General features: G+C 41.4%; 1 protein-coding gene across 8 annotated transcripts in view; it reads left to right on the top strand.

Annotated features, from left to right (window-relative positions):
- The window catches only part of LOC109032066 (uncharacterized), a 296,669-nt gene that overhangs the window by 148,371 nt on the left and 133,763 nt on the right, over positions 1 to 14,535 (top strand). The window lies entirely within an intron of this gene.

Below are 14,535 nucleotides of genomic sequence, written 5' to 3' on the forward strand. Positions count from 1 at the left end.
TAAAAAAAGAAAACCTTGGTTTTTGTTTTTTATTTTTATATTTTTCGTTTTCTGGTTGAAGAAGGGGTTGAAACCACCCTGAAACATCCCAGGTTTTCTGTTTGGTTGTTTTTACCCTTGGTCTCCCATTTTGTGCGTTTTTTGTTTTTTGTGTTTTTGTTAAAACAAACATATAAGTAAATCGACGGTGAAAGTTGGCAATCACATAACTCGGTTTGCGACGTCGCAGACTTCCTGTCATACTTTATTTGTCAAACGGAAAACTACTCAATGGTAATTCTTTAAAACTGCCGTGATTTTTCTTCTATGTGCGAGGAAAATTCTGCAAAAACTTCAAGGAATCACGTCTATTTGTTCTCCTTTAAAAAAATAACATAGTTGCGGAGATTTTCAGACACGAGTTATGTGATTGCCGACTTGCACCGTCGATATGAAATATGAAGTATTTTCCTACAAGACTTTTCCGCGGGCTCGTTGTAGAAAAACGTCCTTTTTTAAGAGGGCTCTTTCGAGACACCGGATCCGAGTCAAGTTTTTTGAACTGTCTCTAGTAGTCTGGATAACAGCCCTCTCAGCTCCCGCCCGGAAAACGTCGACACCGGCGACGTTCGAGCGTCTTAGGCCGGTCGTAAATTAATAAGTTAGAGGTTGCGCGGCGGCAGGTCATTAGGGGCCCCCACCCCCCGCCCCCAGCGAAATCCCGGCGTTGCTCATTAAAACCGGCGCGGGGAACTTCCATTCACGCGACCCGGTGCGCGAATCCGTGCCTGCGAATATGATATTCCGCGTGTATGCGTTTCGGCGCGGAGGAACCCGTTAATTATGACGCGGAGCTCCGTGCGTTTTCACGCTCGTTGGGGTCGCGGAGGAAAAACCGCGCATCCACGCGGGGTTTATTATTGGAGTTACGCGGTTCTGACTTAGCACTCCGCGGCTTTGATCGACCGCATCCGGGGGCGACATCGCCCCTTCGCACAATGGGACGAGCCGATGGGCACTGAAAAAAATTATCGGCGTTTTTACCAAGGTCCGTTGGTGCCTTTACCATCTCACTTTTTTTACCAATTATTGGTAATTTTACCAAAACAGACTGATAAGCTTACCTAAAAACCGGTATTTTAACTGTTTTTTTCAGGTAAGAATACCACTTTAATTGGTAATCAATTCTCGGTAAATTTGCCATTTTATCTCGGTAATTCTACCACAGTCGATAAAAAATATTGGCGTTTTTACCGGAGTCCAGTAAAATTACCGAGGAAGGCGATAATTTTTCCGAGATTTCTCGGTAAAATTACCAACGCCATAAATGGCAATTTTATCAAGAAAAAACTGGGATCAAATAGAACCCTGAATTCTTGGTAATTTTACCCTTTTCTCAGTAAATACACCGAGATTTCATTTCAGTGGGGGAGAGCGGACTCGGAATTTTTTACTAAAACTGAAAATTTTGGTGTTTTTTTCGTTTTATTACACATTTCAAGGGGTGCTTCTTGTACGAAATTCCACAGGAAACCCATCGAAAGTATGTTTAACCCTCTACGTTTTTTATTAACGAAGATATTATAACTTTTGAAGTTTCCGAATCATGTCCGACCGATTTCAAAGCTTGGTCCGTTGCGCGTCGGGTCGATGCTTTTGAGCCCTTGCAATGCGACTCTGGTGGAATGACCGATTGCATACGCTATCGTGCTTAGGAAGAACGCCGTATGAACATCCGAGAGTCGCCAAATTTCCTTTAAATAAATGATCATTTTTGCGGGAAGCTATGAATAGTTTTCCTTGAAATTTTCAGGAATCGGAAAAATTGGAAGGAAAATCCTTATAAGTTTACCGGAAAAACCGTGTTTTATCAAAGGAAATTTGGCAATGCCTGCAGGTTCATACGGCGTTTTTCCTTAGCACGGCAGTACGTGATTCAGGCGAATAAATCCCTCTAACGGGAGGAAACCGCGGCCGAAGGGAGCGTTCAATCCAACGTTTTTAAATCAAAAGGAACTGTATCCATTATGACTTGAGCCCTATCATGCATGAATTCTAATGGATCGCAGGGGTCGTGTCAGAATGGATATAGTTCCTTTTGATTTAAACGTCCAATTATGATGCAACGCACTTAGGGGCCGTGCATAAAATACGTGACACTCTGAGGGAAAGGGAAAGGGGCATGTGCCAGCTTTATGAGGATGGGGGAGTGGGGGTGGGGGAGTGTCTAGGGCTACGTATTACCAAAGCTTGATGCCGATTTTTTTTTCTTCTTGCAAAGAGGCTTCTTTTCAATTTTTTGCCTTTTCCATTTCTATTTATTTTTTTCAATTTTTCTACGTATTTATGAACGACCCTTCAAGGAGGTTGGAACCAGACCCATGATGTTCACTGTGAGGAGACGAACCGAATGCCCGTACAAAACCGTCGTTTTGCATGGAAAGTTGGCAACGCCGGGATGAGCTACGAATCGAGGCGAAAAGTGCTGACTTTGGGGCGATTTGCGCGAATCGGGGCTAAAAAATTAAAAAAATAATTATAAATTTTAAAAAGAAAATGCTGTACCAAGAAGGAAAATAGGAAAAACGAAGACAGGCAACCCAAAGAACAGAAATCCAACGGGAACTCATACTACATCAATCACGAATCGCAAGAGCCGGATCCAACCGAAAGAAGGCATGGCCTTTCTACCTTCGTGGACACTAATTGAGGTTAGATGGAGAGCCATACTTTTTTACAGAACATTCGTCATCATTTATTAACTGTTGTAACTTTGATTTATGTTTCGGTATGAATTTGAGCCCCTCCAGCAATTCCATGATCCCGCTATTTCGTTTCTGACCTTAATGATGATCCGTTTAAAATTTCTTTGTCCAAAAGATTTTGAACATATAAACCGAAAGTATGGTCACATAAGTCGAAAGTTCGATTCAACGAGCAAAACAGTGTAGAAGATATCGGAAACGGTATTTATGATATACAATTACACATAGCTGGAGTTTCTGCTACGCAGGTTCTTTCTGACAATGAAACTCTCACTATACTGCATCAGCAGCCATCTATTTCATGATTAACAGTCGTCATTGTTTGCCTAGTAACATATGCACAAGGGCTTTTAAACTCCACATTCGCCCAACATTTCTACAGACCAACGGTCGGCAAAAAGTATAAATAAACAATGTCGATAAATTAAAAGTTCCGTAATGTCTCGCGGGTGACGTTGGACTTTGTTGACTGCACGCTTTACTGGTTTTGCCGCACTGAGGAAAAAGGGCGTAAGAACATTCAATGTTGCCAAATTTTCCCTGTGAAAAAAATTATTCCGGAAGAGAGTTAGACATATTATGTCTTGAAATTTTCTGATATTTAAGATTAAATCGAACAAAATTTTCTAAAAAATTAGATGAGAAATGTACAACTTTCCCAATATGAAGCATGGTAGCTGATTGAAAAATCGAGCTAGAAGCCAAAAGTAAATTAAACAAGTAAGATATCAAACTATACATGTATAGATGAGAAATATTTTAAAACTTACAAGAAACAAAGCAAACGTTTCGACCGCCAACAAACTGCGATCTTGTTCAGTGCACAAGGAACAACAATTAATTATTACTTGTGTAATTTATTTTTGGCTTGTGGCTCGATTATTTAATCAATTACCATGTTCTGCGCAGCTTAGCCAGCCAAATTTGCCGGTAAAATGTATTTCCCAATAAATTTGTAATTTATCAAAAGAAATTTGACAACGCCAAAAGGTTCATAGGGCGTTTTTCCGTATAGCTCGGCAGGATTGCACCGCCACACAATGCGCGCGGGAAAGACAATTTGTTGATGAACCCCCCCCCCCCCCCCTCACGCTAGAATAACAGGGGGGTTCCAGAGCGCTGGTTGATTAGTTTCTGGGCGAAGTTTTAATTACTCGTTGCAAGCGGGGAGCTCTCGAACCATGGTATTTCGCGCACCGGAAATGCGGCGCGCCGGCAAATGTGAGTTTAAGCTCCCGACAGGGGGGGTATCGCACGGCCAAAACAGCAAACACCCCCCCCCCCATTCGCCGCAACCCCCGACCCCCGGGGGACCCGTTGATTGTACTTGTGCCAACCACCGTCGTTAACTTGACGAACCACGTCAACCGACCGTATTGGACCCTATTGGTGTTTCTTCGAACGGCTGCGATGTTGCCATGTCATCGCTTTCTATTCCAAAAAAGATAGTCGGTGCTGATGAGATGATAGAATCCTCTTTTCAAGGGGCTCCTGCAGTTTCTTTGTTGTACTTACAGAACTTTTCTGTTATGAGAACATAACTTCGGTCGCGAGCACAGCAGTGGCGTGGCGTGCTTTTCGATCTATCGATATTTCCCCATTTGAAGCTTTGGTAAAAAATCGATTATTCAGGTGTTCGCTGCGAACACCCTGTTTATCGATGCTTTTCCATAGGCTTAAAAGACCGATCAATCGATATGTTGCAAAGCACGCCACGCCACTGGAGCACATAGTTCTCTGTTTTCATAATGGAAAATTCTGCAGCTGTAACAAAGAAAGTGCAGGATCCCTATGTACAGAACTTATTTTTCAGTGTAGGGTGGCCAGCGGCCACTCTGGCCACAGTCAGAGGATAAGTGCAATATGGCCAAAAATTCAGGGGAATATTGCTTTTTACGGATGATTAATTTTTACGTGCCACATCACATAGTTTTAGCTTGTTCTAAACTGGTTCAAATACTAGAAAAATTATCGTTCAGCAAGCCTTGCGGTCGAAAAAGACAAATCATTTTCTCAAAATCAGTCAGAGGAAACCTTGAACGAAAGCCGGAAATTCAAATTTTAAAGTGGCCACCCTGTTTCTTAGAAAAATGATAAATTTCTCCACCTTTATTTTAGATCTTCATATTAGGGATCAAAGTCAACTAGAAAACCCGTTGCTTACTCTCTCGAAAAATGAAAAATGAACTAACCCTCATGAGGGAAACCCCTACCTCTGCATTTTAAAAATATCCCTTCAATTCGATTAATTCATTAAAAGTAACTGAAATCTTAAACATTTAAACCCGTAGATTCCCGCACATTGAAGTAGAATGAGCTTGGGATTTTGAAATTTCGTTTGTTCAGAGACGGCGTTTTCTAATTTCACCATCGTAAAAAAAGGGTTTCTCCAATGACAACCCATTCAGGGGCTGTTTTTACATGAGTCCGCCGTGTACAAAGGTGCGTTTCCCTGTTCCATCCATCGCCTGTCTCGTTAAATTATTAATTACTGGCTTTACAGTGATATTGATTAAAATCGCAAGCTGTAAGCCCATGAGCCAATTATAAAACTAACACTTTGCTACTGAGCTCGGTTGCATCGGGTAACTGCTCTAATTAATTAAACCTTCCGCCGCGCCGTCCCTCGTTCGCGACGAGCCGTGTGCATGGGGAACGATGTTTGACCGGGAAACTTGCCCACAAAGATAATTGCTAACACGGTAAATGATTAATCGATTATGAGCTTGGGTTTAAAGTATTGGCGATATCGATGCGTTTCAGCTTCGGATGTGGCAAAATCAGGAAAAATTTCGAATCCTGTGCTCTTTAAACGTAATTAAATTGCGCAAAACGCATGTGAAACACGTTGCATCATAATTTCGTGAAGTAGGCAAAGTTATTTTATTTTTCTCTCATACTTCTATATTTCTTCGATCTCTTAACACCAATGATCGAAATGGTACGAACAGTGGAGCGAATACTTTCGGAAAATGGTTTCTCTCCAGTCAATCGTTCAGAATTAGTAATTTAATAACCATAGGGTAAATGTAAAATTCTTCAACAAATTTGCGTGTATTTTTGATGCATCGCCATAGGTTATTAATGGGAAAAATCATAAAATTTGCGTCGTTTTAGGTGAGGACAGCGTCAAAAAGGCAGGTATAATTTTCAATTGAAGCCTGCTCCTTTAGTTCTTTCTCAAATAATCATTTCCTCTCAAGCGTCAATCCAAAAATGACCTTAATTTAAACTTATCATGCGCCTATTTTCCGAGAAATCGATTTTCCCCTTAAAAAGTACAATTTCTGTGAGAAAATTGTAAAATTTGCCAAGAAAGACCAAGACATTTTTCCATGACAGGAAAAAAACTGTTGTTATCTCCAAACTCGGCACAAAATATTAAATTGTGTAAGATGAGACACTTGCGTTAATCACCGATCACTGTCTAGAAAAATGAACTTCTCAATCAACAAAGTTTCTCCTTGAGAGGTTTGAAGGTCTATCGCACTGAGAAAGATTTCTAGGAGTCCAAGTTGTCGTGTTAAAATTTGTTTTATTGGACTTTTTCTTGAGGAAATCGTAATTCTTGTTGTTTCAGTGGGATTCTGATTGCTATGACTAGAATGCCATCGATACAGCGGGAATTCCGGATGTTTCAAATGGAAACCAGACGAGAAAATTATTTTTAGGGCAATTTTCTCCGCGCGAGACCTCAAAGTGTTTATCTAATATGCCGAATGGCTCCTCAAAGTTTATTTCAATATAATTTGGAATGTTTTGGCGTAGTGTCCTCCAAATTGTGAAATCTTTCATAAGTCGCATCTTGATATTCCACGCTCCCTTAAAACGTGGCAACATTTTCGAGAGGTGAAGAACCGCCTCAACTACCCCCCTTTGAGGAGCGTCGTAAGGTAGAAACGAGGGTAGCGGGTGGCCTATTGTTCGGGCGTCGGGGCGGAGAGACAAGTTGGGGCAATGAAACTCTAGTTAGGGTGATGATTGAATTAGACGTCTGCCGTTCTACTTGCTGCAGCGAGAGTATCGGAATTTAATTTGTGAATCGTGATCCCAACTTCGGATGCGGTGGGGCAGGTTTTGAATTGCGGGTGTTGCGCCCCCCGAACCCTTGTCAAATTTCCCACAGGGATTAAATTCGAATTATTGGTGTAGAATTTTAATGTGGTTTTGACTTTTGCTGGATATCCGTTCCGTTCAAGGGGGAGTAACTGCATAAAGTCCCTGTATACTGCAATATAAGAATATTATACCCACGGTTCCAGGAGATTGCTGACTTTTCTTTTACACGAGATGGCATTTCATGTATGTCGGATGATGTGCATACTAAATTAAAAAAAAAATATCTGGTTATAGTCCTTTTCATAAGGGTGCTTCTGCTGATTTTTTATTCTTTATTATGAAGTATGCAGTGCCCTTTGTTTAAGGGAGCTGAAGGTGATTTCCGGTTAGCCACATCTGAGCAATAAGTGGGGGAGATAATTGCCATGGGTGAGGGATTTGCGATTTGACTGTTGTTTTCGTTCTTCAATTTATCTCTGCACTTCATTTTACTATCTTTCGAAAAGTTCGCGGCCCAAGCTGAAACACACATTGGTGCCCCTGGATTTTTCTCTGAAATCCTTCCTCCCAAGCTCACAAAAAACTCGTTACGTTAGGGCCTACCAAGGGATTTCCTCTAGCACGGCGTCATCACGGAGCCTGAACAACTGTGGTACGGTCAGTGCTATGCATCTAGATCAGTTGGACTGCATTTTGCAATTTGGAACTACAAATTTTGGCTCTTCTGGAAAAACACTTATGTGCATAGGAAAACTAATGGCACATACGTTGTTTTTAAACCGGGCTAGAATCTATAGGTCCAAATTGCAAAATGTAGTCCAGTTTTGGTCGTGACATATTGGATTTTCAATAGATCTCATCATATTTTCTGGATCCACATATCGATGGCTAAGAAACAATACCGTTTATCTGCAAAAAGACAAAGTTGCAGGACGAAGAGAAAATTTCGAAATTCTTTCAATTTTGAGCGTAGATTTTCAATTTTTCATACATAACAGCGTCATCACAGCGCTTACCTACAGAATTGGAAAAAAAAGTACGAGTAAAAACATCAGCTTGCGTATTTTATACTGTAGAAATGTTTGCCAAAATTGTTAGTTAGACAGTATTGTTCCTTAGCCCTCGATATACAGTGCTCCCATTTCCCGGAACTAGCACCGAATTGCGGAACTTTTAAGTTTTCCCTGAATTTTTTCGGAACTTCTGAAATTCCGGAAATGTTCCGAACCCTTGGCGTTTTCCGGAACTTTTGAGAAAACCTAAAAATAATCCGGAACTTTTTTTTTTTTTTTTTTTTTTTTTTTTTTTTTTTTATTGAGAGTTTAGTGGCTTCTATTCCTTTAGGAATCTACAGCCATCTATAGGCACTATTTATTGTCCGAAGACATCAGGGAGTTTGGTAGACATCCATGCTCGGGCTTACAAATTTTCACGGATTAAGGCCGAGCGAATTCTGCTTACAGATCCACTCGTCATTTCCATGAAAATTTGTCGCCACCACCGGGATTCGAACCCGGGACCTATTGACCATCCGGAACTTTTGAGGGTCATGGATTGGGAGAAATTGGAGCAAAAAAGTTCCGAATCCTGGAACTTTTGACTAATATGGAATGGGAGAACTGTTGATGTCTAATCCGCGACAGTCGATTTCTTTTTTGGCACGAGCAACTCAATGAAACTCCGTGAAGATGACCACCTACTTCCGGTGTTCAAATGGTACGAGTAACTCAATACGTAGCTTGGCTGACATAAGGGCGTATCTACACATTGCGATGAGCCTGGAAAAGCATTGAAATGTACGTAAGACAGGGTTCAATCCAGAGTTTAGTTACGCCCTTATGTCAGGTAGGCGACGAATAAACCCCCGCTCTGTGAAGATGACCTCCTACTTCCAATGGCACACATGAAATTTCAGTGGCGTGGCGTGAATTGCGATAAATCGATTGTTATGCCATTTAAACCTATGAAAGAGGATCGATAAACAGGGTGTTCGCAGCGAACACCTTCATAATCGAATCTTTACCATACGTTTAAATGGCATAAGAATCGATACATCGCAATTCACGCCACGCCGCTGGAAATTATGTGACCCCCTACGATCCGGCAACACGGTTCCCGTCTCGCGAACGTGCTCCACGTTGGGACGTTGGGTGCGCGGATCAAGACTGATGGCGTGACGTCAGGCGCCCACGCTCGCGCCCTGGTGGGCCACGCTTTTCGCCACCTTCCAGACGGAAGGAGAGCGCCATGTTGCCGCATTTCCGCTAAAATCCGCTCATTTTAAATCGGGCTCCACCAGGAGACTCACAATCTCGCAATGCTTTGGAGGTATGTTTCGGAGTGGAGGGGGGGGGGGGCACTTGGGAGTAATTACTTTTCGGAATTGAGTGGGATCCCGCTCGCTGCAGCCACCTGCCCAATCAACACGGTCCTTCAAGTCGTCCTAGGATCGGAGCGTGCAGCTTTGTAGTCATCAATCAGGTTTCGACGATTGGCAATCATGGTCAGGGAGACCCGAGGGAGGTTCGGTAGTAGTTGCACGCTTGCCACTGTGGTTCAGAACAGAATTTAAGCTGAAATGGACCGACATATTAAAAGGACATGCAGCCGTAGGAATCGGAAACGACATTGTATTCGACATCATGACCAAACAGCTTGTCTGCTGGGGGCTGATTATTGAAATTGATAGACAAAGCGATAGACATAGGAGACAAAAATGATATGGAGGGATGGATCCTATTGGAGGAAGCGAGTGGTTGCGGTGGACAAAGGATGTAGGTTATATGTAGACTAACGAACGGCAACTCACGAGAGATCCGATGGTTAGTCCATCGTTTACCCCCTTAGTCTACAATAACCACCCATTTCAACCAACAGGATCCCTCTATACTCCTTATGTCTTCTTTGTCTAAAGCTTTGTCTATAAATTTCAATAATCGGCCCAAAGGTCTTGGACAGGACAACGGATGAGAGGCTGCCGAAGAAGATACTTGATTGGGTTCCTCCTGGGAGGAGACGAAAGGGACGCCCAACAGTGAAAGGATGGCGACATGGGGCTTAGGAAGAAATAGGGGAGTGCCAATTCCCTGAAGGGCTTTGGGAGGAGAGGGTTTTTTGGCGGATGGGTCATTGGGTGTCGCAAAACGCTAAAGAGCGATATTAAAGCGGCTTTTATGTATGGGGGCCCCAACAAGAGAGGCTCCGGGGTCCTTTTTCCTCTTCTTTTAAAAGAGAGCTCTCATGGTCTCTGGAAAAAGGGAATAATTGGCTAACTGGCTAAAAAATTCAACCTTGTATCTACACCACGAGTTTATGTCACTATAGCGAAATATTGTGTACTCTAGTTTAACGTGTAGATCTTCAGAGGTGTTGACCTGTAACCAGCAAGCACCCTCAAAAGACTAGCGCGTCAGACATAATGCACTAATGCCGTTCGGCAGAAATACGTCCATTTTAGAGTCCCGTGCGTCATTGTGTTGGAAGTACATGAATGTAACATTGTTATTGTTTTTCAAAATTCGAGCTAGGTTATGTGCCGACTTCCGACCGTTAGCTATGCTCAAAAGTGAATAGAATCTATTGAGATGAATTATCTTAACAGGGCAGGCAATCGATAACATGGAAGGAAATGTCTGAGGATGTTGTTTTTGGTCGAGATTGAAGTATGAATTATTCACGATAGAGCGGCTCCAACTGATCTACCGCTTAAGTGTTTTGCGCCTGACTTTCCGCGTTGACTGAACTTTCGTCGAGTTGCCAGCTCCAGGAAAAACGCCCATGGGTTCATAATCCTGCTCCCTTCAAATAAGGGGGTAAGATTTCAATGCACTCTACGTTGCAGTTTTATACATTCCCTGCTTTATTTTCCTCTCTTCGTAACTTATTAAACGTAAAACGAATAGAATTTAAAAAATTTCCGCGGAAAAACTTGCACAGCTTTTGATATTTAGATGTTAATGTCTTAATTTTTAAACAGTTAAAAGTTGCAGTGGCGTGGCGTGAATTGCAATATATCGATTGTTATGTCATTTAAATCTATGGAAAAGTATCGATAGACAGGGTGTTCGCAGCGAACACCTAAATAATCGATTATTTACCACAGCTTCAAATGAGGGAAATATCGATAGATCGCAAAGCACGCCACGCCACTGAAAAGTTGTGCAAGTGAGTACATAGAAAAATTGTAATTTTATTTGTTTTATCGATGAACTTGTATAGTCCCTGGAGAAGATTTGTCAATTTTCTAGATATCCGCGATTTAAAAACTGCGGTCACATTTTGTCCATTTTTTCGCTCTTTAGGCCAGGTAAGGCTAACTCTGAGACTCTTTAAAAGAAATGTAAAATGCTATGTAGAACTTGTCGGCATAATGCTTATGACTGCTCTTAGAATGACCTAATGGGTCAATGGCATTTATTTGCGTTAGGCAAGAAATTCATGAAATAAGTAATAGGTTTCATGCGCACTTCAAAATTTGAAAGCTCTTTTCGAAAATATCAGATTTTCCCAATTTTCTAATCAATGTGAGTAAACTTTAGCCTGCCCTTTACGGTACGCTGCGCTTACGCTACCACCAGTATTTTCCAGCATACCCTCATCCCTTACCTACATTTTTTTCCGGAAATATCTGTCAGGCTCTCAATAGTTAGGAGTAATAATTAGAGGTAGTATTTGTTTCCATCTAAATTGCTGGTAATTAGTTTTATTACTTTTCCTATCGTTCAGGGGGAGTACCTAGTGGGAGAGGCATTGTGTCGCCTTTGCCATTCCTTTAAAACTTTTTGCTTTTAAAGGTTCTGCTCATTTTCGATGGTCAGTTAATCCTATTTTCGGCATTGGATCGTAACATCAATGTATTATGGCTCACAACCTGATGTTTTCAGTGGCCGTTTATGACAATGCTTCGTATTCTTCGGTCATCAAATGAGACGGCGTTAAGCAGAGACAGGATACCGGATTTCAGCATGAGCTTTTAGTAGCATAAAAATTCTCTCTAAACGAGGTTCATGTAATAGCATCAAATGCCTCTCTTAAAGCGATCAAATTCATTTTACTCGGCTACTTTCCTCATACTATAAAATTTTATTGCTCATAACACCTGGTTTACTACTTATGTCTTTGCCCTGTTACTTTTTGTTCACAGTTTTGCTTTCATCTTATTATGAGTGCACCGAGATTCAACAATCATTCAGTTTTTTTGTTTTTTTAAAAAAAAAACATAATTATAATTATGCCCATGAACCTCTGACAAAGCTTGGGTTTATATTTTTCCTCTTTGTAATTTACAATGCTCGCCCTCATTTTGATACTTCAAAAAAAATTGCTGTCTCTATAGGCATGCTGTTTTTATCGAAATGTTAAACACGTTAAGATTTTAAGATAAAACTAGCTGCTCCGGGCGCCCTACGGGCGCCCTCCACAGCTAGCAATGGTGGTGCAGTAGCTTAATTGGAATCGGAGCAATTAGTTGAATCTATTTAATAATGATGAATAAAATGTCTGTAACAATACGTGTTGATAGCAATACGCAATACTGCAGTTAATAAGTCAGGGTCAGTCAAGCCGCAGAGAAGAAGATGACAGGATATCAAGAAGCTGTGAAGCGGAGCAGCCGAGGGATGGTGAAGGAATGTGGGTGGCAAGTGACGAACTGACGAACGACGATGCGACCCAAAATTCCTTCTTTGAGGTTGGTGGGAGGAGAGCTATACGAAAGAAAACGGAGATAGCCGAAAGAACTTGGCGGGAGGGGTAGCTGAGACCGTAGAGGGGGTACCTAGGGACGGGCAAGCAGGTAGCGGCCGGACGACCGCTTGAAACAGCTGAACTTTACTCGTCGATAAAAGTAAGAAAATTTAAGAAAATCGAAAAAACAATTACAGCCTGCAAATCTACAGATCAGAAGCTTTCATTTAAAAAAAACCCCATGCAAATCGGTCCGGTGGTTCTCTCAAAGTTAATGTCCCAAAATGCGGACTTTAGTCTGAATAAATGGGAGAAAATTTGAGCTCAGCTAAACTTCACTCGTCGATAGAAGTAAGAAAATTTGAGAAAATCGAAAAAACGATCACAGCCTGCAAATCTACAGATCACAGGCTTTCATTTAAAACAAAAATCATGCAAATCGGTCCGGTGGTTCTCTCAAAGTTAACGTCCAAAGATTCGGACCTCCACTTTAATGCATCGAAGAAAATTTGAGAAAATTATGGGAGAAAATTTGAGAAAATCGAAAAAACGATCACAGCCTGCAAATCTACAGCTCAGGGGCTTTCATTTAAAAAAAAGATCACGCAAATCGGTCCGGTGGTTCTCTCAAAGTTAATGCCCCAAGATTCGGAACTTTGCATTTTAATATATAGGATGAAATTATAATAATGATAATTTTTCGTAAATGTGGTGTTGCAGTAATACTGATTTATGATACTGGAGTGAAATAGAGACTCAAAGCACATTAAACAATAAAGGTAGCTATTTCTCGGTATTAGCGGGCAAAGACAGAAGGAGAGCCAAAAGTACCTTTATTTTTGGCACATACATTTGCAAAACGGAGCTAGAGTCTGAAATGAAGTATGATGAAGAGCAACATTTTTCACGACGAAACTTTTCTGAGCACTTTAAATTATTTAAAGCCATATTACGCTCCTAGAACTTAATGCATTCGTTAATGTCAAACAAATCAATTAAATAAATCATGATTAAACTTGTACATTTAATGATTAGATCTCTCGGCGTGACCTCAGCGTAATATCCCAATGCATCTGCCCAAGTGCCTGAGGTGTGCACTCTCCCCCCTCAGTCATGTACCCATACTCATTAGAGCTCAAAAATGTTGACTCTAATTTAAATTTGTTAACTTTGTTGCCCTTGTTTCCCCCACAAAATAGTAAGGACCCAGCACTATTTCACCACCTTGTTGAATTATTATTAACTTTATAAATTTTAGGAGGTCTTATTATACTCCTAAGTTTAAGTTCATAAACCTGACAACGTCTTATAACTTCAACTGAAAATTTAAAGCATTTCTTCACTCTTGGCTGAGGTTTGCTTTTCTCAGAAGTCGACCACCTTCAAGTTCCGTCGCCAAACCGTGACCAGTGGTTCTCGGCATGTACAAGATCATCTCGTCGTTTTGTTAAGAGACAGCTGTTATATTATTTTCCAATGAGTCTTGGAAGGCATTGAGTTTGTTCGTCCCAGGGCTCATCTTAAAAATCTACTCAAGCCCTTATGTCGGCAGAGCAGCGATATCCGAAAACCATCGATTTCACCCGCGGTTCTGCAACTTCGGAGCGCGGAATTTTACGACTTGGCGACCATCGGTCACCCGGACGGGGCTCGTAAACGTCTCACAAGTAAAAACGATGACCCAAGTTTACGTCACGTCTGGAACGGAACGTGTCAGTAAATATGGGGTTTTATCCGCGATCATAAAATGGCTCCGCTCAGAACAATGGAGTTAGTTCGGAACACGAAGAGCGTAATAATCGAGCGCTAATTCGCGACTTTTTCCGAAATTCATTTTTGGTTTTGACAGCAAGCTTTAAAAAGACGTATAAAGTAAAAATACGACTCGAGTGACCTCTCTGGGTAGTTCTTTGAAAGTTTGTTGATTGCGAATGGGTGAGCGAATTTCCAGAAGGCTGCTGTAAAATTCGTGATTGTATCAGTAGACATTTTCTGTTGGGAAGAAGTGAAGTCCTGTCAGCGGTTGTCTTTGCTAATACTGTCTGGT

The sequence above is a fragment of the Bemisia tabaci genome, chromosome 7 (genome assembly GCF_918797505.1).
Source record: "Bemisia tabaci chromosome 7, PGI_BMITA_v3".
NCBI classification, from domain to species: domain Eukaryota; kingdom Metazoa; phylum Arthropoda; class Insecta; order Hemiptera; family Aleyrodidae; genus Bemisia; species Bemisia tabaci.